At 36.0% G+C, this 6,811-nt stretch overlaps 1 long non-coding RNA gene across 1 annotated transcript; it reads left to right on the top strand.

The window, feature by feature from the left end:
* The first annotated feature begins 465 nt into the window (after nucleotides 1–465).
* LOC307150531 lies at nucleotides 466–4,717 on the top strand. The gene is made up of 3 exons (XR_013819745.1): nucleotides 466–569; nucleotides 1,170–1,264; nucleotides 4,642–4,717. It is a non-coding gene; the product is annotated as an uncharacterized lncRNA (long non-coding RNA).
* Nucleotides 4,718–6,811: the final 2,094 nt, after the last annotated feature.

Below are 6,811 nucleotides of genomic sequence, written 5' to 3' on the forward strand. Positions count from 1 at the left end.
CACTTCACAATACGGGTGCACTAATAGGCATTAATTCATTCTTAACTAATGCACAGATAATCATGAGTTAATGTATGACACAATTATTACTGCATCAGCAACTAATATGGAGTCTAAATGATTAATAGATTAATTAATATAATAGTAATTAATTAAATCTGTCAATGTATTAATTCCATAATAATATATTTTATTAACTAATAGTGTCAATTAATGTGTTCATTACCACAATGGGTCAAAGCTAATGATTTGCAAAGGTATCATTATGTGTCCATTAACTAATTAAGTAATATGTCATAGTAAAATCCATAGTGTTGATGTCAAAACCAAAATGACATATTACAATTAGTTAATCATTTGTCTTAAGCTGTAAATTTACTCTCTGATTCTTGTAGCCCCCCGGCAAATTCAGGAGCCCATCTCAGAAAAGCAGACCAGACCACCTTCTCAAGGAGGACCATCTCTCCAAACAAAACAAAGTCGAAGATCAGGTTCACCTGTTGATCAGCAATCTACGCAAAGTCAACCAACACATGGGAAACATTCCCCGTACCCAATCCCAGAAGCAAGTAAGTATATAGTGGTAGTTTGTGTTTGTGTTTGTGTTTGTGTGTGTGTGTGTGTGTGTGTGTGTGTGTGTGTAGAAATATCAAATCATTTGAATGGGTTAGTGTTAAAAACTTAGACCCACTTAAGGGCCCATGTCATCCTCAGTTATAATATAAGGGAAAAATATGATTTGTGCATTTTACTTTTGCTTTCAAATTGGCAGCAATTGCTTGAATGGTGGGTTCATTATTGATCTTAATGTAAAACAAAACAATACAGTACAATGACAAACTTGCTTAAATAGGCACTTTTACATTTCGTTTTCAAACCTAAATCTTCCGTCATCATCCCGTCAGTCAGCTCCTCACTAACGCTGCATTGAGCAGACAATTTCAGGTTTTAAGTGTAGCGTCTGTTCTCTAACTTTTTCAACCTTTTAGGACCCACACTAAAACGTTGTGTTTTTGCTCACCCCCGAAAGTGTCAATTTTAACATGTTATAAAACCAGTGTGACATCAAGATATGACAAACCTACTAAACTATAACAACCGCTTCATAATGTGTTGTATATAATTAATTATTTGGAATTATTTAAATCCTCTTTCTTTTGTATCCACAGGTTGATGACAAATGAGGTAATGGCCAGTTTCAATATGAAGTGTGGGAAGGGGAAGCTTGCCTTCACCAAGCTCCATCTTTACAATGTTGTCACAGGTAAAAAAAAAAAAAAAAACCCCGGAAACCTCATAGTACATTTCCATTTGATATCTTTAATATTTCAGAACTCTAACGTAGGGGTGGGCAATCTGACAATTTTATATCCTGATCGATCTTGAAGACGTCCACGGTCGACTTTTCAAGCGAGTCTTAGAGATCGCAAACTTTTATGTCATAACAGCAGGACTTTTATTTTGACGATAATGTGTCCCCAGTGAAGCTGACTTTTACTTTTACGGGCGACCCTGAGCACACAGCGCTCCTATTCTTCGTCTTCATTAGTTTATGGTCTCTGTTTAACAGTTTTGTCTAATACGTTACTGGATAGAACCTGTTGTTGGATAGAACAAAAAGTAAACTGTATACGAAAAAGTATTATAGTGTTTGCTTTTATATTATTTGTAACAGAAAGGCAAACACTATTAATACTTTCTCATTTACCATGAGCTTTCAGCAAATATACGCATTTATATAATTTAAACAAATCTTTGAATATTTAAAAAACATTTAATTTCACAATCCTTGCTAGTCGAATCCAGCTGTCAAATATTCTGAAGTGTGCATAGACGGTCAGTCCGTGTGAATTAGTTCAGCTTCACTGGGGACACATGATCAACAAACTTTAAACCCTTGATTTCAAACTATGCTGGGGCTATATTCAGTTGCCCTCTGTCATATTCATGTCATTTACACTGTGCTAAATGTAAAATGAGAGTCACCATGTCTTTATTTGAAAAAATATGATTCCTAGTGCGCACAAACTTACTGAGTGCCCAGTGTAAGGGTGAAATTCCTGCAGTGGTTCAAGCTGCAAGAACTGCCGAATGACTAAAGAAACGTTATTGGCAAGATGGTAGAAAACTGCACATTTCTTGTCTTTAACCACCCACTGCCACTTATACCAACGACGGAAATAAGTGCAGTTACAATAGCTTAATATTTGTGGGAGAGCGTTGCTATAGATAGTGACGATATTGTATTGCAATATGTAGCACTTCAAAGTCAATACCAAATCAAAACTAGTTAGTACATTAGTTATAATTGAAAAGGTTTAATGACAAAATATGGTTATGGTTACACTTAAAATAGTTACAAAATATATGTATGAGATGATGATAACTTATATTATTAATTGTACCCAGCATATATGAAAAATGTTACCTGAGAGAGAGAGAGAGAGAGAGAGAGAGAGAGAGAGAGAGAGAGAGAGAGAGAGAGAGAGAGAGAGAGAGAGAGACAAAGACAAAGAAAAGAGGAGGCAAAAGGAGAGAGCCCCAAGAATAAGAAGAGAGCCCCCAAGAAAGGGATCCAGAGAAGAAGAGAGCCAGAGCATCAAAGAGCCAGAGCAACAGTTTCAATCTTGTTTTATCCTTTCCTTGACCATGTGACCAAAACCCAAATGTGAGACATTCAAACTGACCAATCAGATAATTACACTTCCACCACTGTACTAAAGGTGTGACAAGCCTAGATCACTATCAGCCCCTCTGTGCCTTAGCAACTCCAAATGGTCATTGTTTTAGAAAGAGGGGGTAGAAAAACAGTCAAGCAAATATCTTTGTTCATTTAAAATATCTTGGATTATTTTCAATCCTACACCAGTTAAAGGACAAGTTCGGTATTTTACACTTAAAGCCCTGTTTTCAGATCGTTTCTGATGAAATAGAACGGTTAGGATTGAAATTTGGACACATGCTGCTGGCCTGAGAATTTTAGGTTTTTGTGGTAGCCCCCCCCCCCCCCCCCACACCTCCACACCTCCACAATGGCTGCATAGGTGCACAGAACAATCCTTCCTAAAACGCATTAAACTTTCGTTTACAAAGACGTGAAACTCACCGAGTGGTCAGGGGTGTTCACTGATATGCTCACACAAAAATCGCTGCAAAAGATGCTTTCCAACAAGTTTTATAGTAGTTTTTGTCCAACTCCATTGACTTGTTTTGGATGTGCTGTGAGGTACGGTATTACTCCACTGGGCTGGAGTGTCTATTAGTCAAGCTCTCAACGGAAGAATGTACGGGTGTGAGGCGTTTAGAAAAATAGGTCCACAGTTTTACAACGAATGATAAAGCACCTGTTGGAAAGCATCTTTTGCAGCGATTTTTGTGTGAGCATATCAGTGAACACACCTGACCACTCGGTGAGTTTCATGTCTTTGTAAACGAAAGTTTAATGCGTTTTAGGAAGGATTGTTCCAGTGCACCTATGCAGCCATTGTGTGTGTGTGGGGGGGGGGGGGGCTACCACAGAAACCTAAAATTCTCAGGCCAGCAGCATGTGTCCAAATTTAAATCATAACCATTCTATTTCATCAGAAACGATCTGAAAACAGGGCTTGTCCTTTAATTACACTCTTTTTATTTACATTTTTTAAAGCAATTTCTTTTATATGTGAAAAATTCGGTAATAGCCTACAATTACAGAATCAAGAAGTTACAATATAAAATAAGGCTGTTTAATTTATAGATTTTTTTTTTTTTACTTTTTTAATTAATTTTCAGATTATTTATTTAAATATTAATTCATATCTTAGTATATCAGATTGGTATCGGTCGATGCCAGTCTGAATTTTCTTGATGAGAGTTCATCTTAAATTTGGGAAGATCACCGATTATGATCATGGATTGTGATTGTTTCTTATAAGATCGTGATATGAAATTTTTGTAAGATCCCCCACCCCTACTCTAACTGTTGTTTTTACATTCATTCTGATGATTTTTTACTTAAATGCTCATTTAGCTTAAGACACTCTGCAAAAACACTTAGGCTTTGCGCCTGTGCATTCACATTTTTCTGCTTAGAATGTCTGATCGCTATTTGTGAACAGCATCAAAAGTTAAAATTTCTCTCTTTTGATGAGTTACAGCATGTACATGCAATAATGTTATATATATATAGATGTCCTACCGTTTGTCAATATATACATTTTCATACCTCTACACAACTTGTTTGGAAAAACAAACATGTCATCAGCGTGTTCATTGTGCAGAGAAAGTGAGAATAGATGCCAAACATTAGCAGTTCCTCTTGAACCAACAAGTGAAAAAGGTTTTATTTAAAAAAAAAAAAAAAAAAACTTATGACATTATATTATTGCAAAATGTAAAAAAAAAAAAAAAAAACAACAACTTTTTTTCATTATTCACATTCATTATTATTGTTATGTCTCACCAGTGAATAAGACATGAGGTAATCTAAAAGCGTTGCACTTTCCTCCACCAACTCTGTCTCTCCTCCTGGCTCTTTGCAGAGGAGGCATGGCTTTGGAGACACTCTGAATATTTAAATATTTATTGTTTTAATGCTTAGTTACTGTAGTGCATCATATGCTATATTCCCCATACATTTTAATTTTCTAATATTTCTTACAGAGAGTGTCCAGAGGACTTCAAAGAAGACGGAGGCAAACATTGGAGCGGTTGTTGCCTTATGTTTAAAATATGCCCCAGACAGGGTGGGCGGAGGTGGCAGGAAAAAGAATTGTACAATTTTAGAATAAGGATAATGTTAAATATAAATGGTTATTGTTGAAATCCTTCTGTTAAAATAATGTAAATAAAATAAAATAAAATAAAAGGTTATTTTATAATCCATTTAATTTCTTTGTCATTTATCTAATAAACAGCATTTGTGGATTCCAGTTTCACTAAGATTTTTAAGTTACTTTTCTGTTTGCTCTTGTCTTAAGATAAATACTTTTGGGTTGTCTTGACCTTGAAATCTTGACCTCTGTTCGATCTTGTTGTTACATGAAGTTTCTTTGTATGTTGATTTTTATTTTACAACGGAAACCTGGCTTTGCTAAAAGTTCGATGTCATGCCAACAAAATAACCATATATTTCTTTAAGTTGGAATTTGACAGCTGATGTTGTGTTTTGAATGATATTTGGCCCAGTTTGATGTCTAGCTTAACATTGGGTTCTGACGTCAAACTGATTTCCATTTTCAACCAAAATGCAACATCCAACATGGGAGGTTTACCCAACATCGAGTTGACGTTATAACCCAACGTCAGACTGACGTTTACTTTCAATGTTGGACAGACATTGCATTTTGGTTGAAAATGATAATCGGGTTGACATCATAACCCAACGTCAGTCTGACGTCTAAATCAGACGTTGCATTTTGGTTGAAAATGAAAATCGGGTTGACGTCATAACCCAACGTCAGTCTGACGTCAATATCCAACGTTGGAAAGACGTTGCATTTTGATTGAAAATGAAAATCGGGTTGACGTCATAACCCAACGTCAGTCTGACGTAAATATCCAACGTAGGAAAGACGTTGCATTTTGGTTGAAAATGAAAATCGGGTTGACGTCATAATCAAACGTCAGAATGACGTCAACTTCCAACGTAGGAAAGACGTTGCATTTTAGTTGGATATGAAAATCGGGTTGACGTCATAACCAAATGTCAGAATGACGTCAATATCCAACGTAGGAAAGACGTTGCAATTTAGTTGGATATGAAAATCGGGTTGACGTCATAACCAAACGTCAGTATGGCGTCAACTTCCAACGTAGGAAAGACGTTGCATTTTAGTTGGATATGAAAATCAGGTTGACGTCATAACCAAACGTCAGTATGACGTCAATATCCAACGTAGGAAAGACGTTGGATATTGACTTCAGACTGACATTGGGTTTTGACGTCAACCCGATTTTCATATCCAACTAAAATCAAACGTCTGTCCAACGTTGGAGTCCAACGTCAAAATAATGTTGAACTGACGTCCGGTGCCTGCTGGGATCTCAGATCATTATTTAATCTCATGTATACTTAATTTAGACAAGGTTGCAAAGCCGACTCTGTTATAAATATAGAACTATCACTTCTGCTACTAAAGATTGCTTTATTAATAATCTTCCTAATCAGTTTCATCACGTCAGCATCCCGGATAGCTTAGAAGAACTCGATATTGCGACAGAAACTTTTAACACTCTCTTTTCCAGCACTTTAGACACAGTTGCTCCATTGCGCTTAAAGAAGATTAAGGGTTTTAACGGTTCACAAAATTCACGGTTCGGTTCGATGCGATACACTGGTGTCGCGGTTCGGTACGTTTTCGATACAGCAAAAAAAAAAGACATGCCAGAGAAATTTCCTTGATTTTACATTTTTTATACATTTTTATTAAAACTAACATCAAAGTACACAGCAAAATCCCCAGTGTTAAATTAACACTCCTCAGTGTACATATGTATCCACACTACAGAGTGTTAAAATTAACACTGAAGCAGAGTTGAAGTTAATGAGATAATTAAGTGATTAATTAAGTGATGATTGGCCATTAGTGGTGACACCTGATGTTAATAAGCAGAATCATTGAAGGAACGAGAAAAAACAATAACAGAAAAACGAGAAACACAAGAACTACAACTGACTTCGAGTCATTACACATTGCACTTATTATTACCAGTTTGACTTTATTTCTGTCACACATCTACAAAAGTTCTTGAGATTCAACAGAAGTTTAGACGGTAATGGTTTATATAATTTTTCATTTAACCATTTTTTTCGTCGCCATTATGATGGTCA

This window comes from Squalius cephalus (assembly GCF_949319135.1).
Source record: "Squalius cephalus genome assembly, chromosome: 2".
NCBI classification, from domain to species: Eukaryota; Metazoa; Chordata; class Actinopteri; order Cypriniformes; family Leuciscidae; genus Squalius; species Squalius cephalus.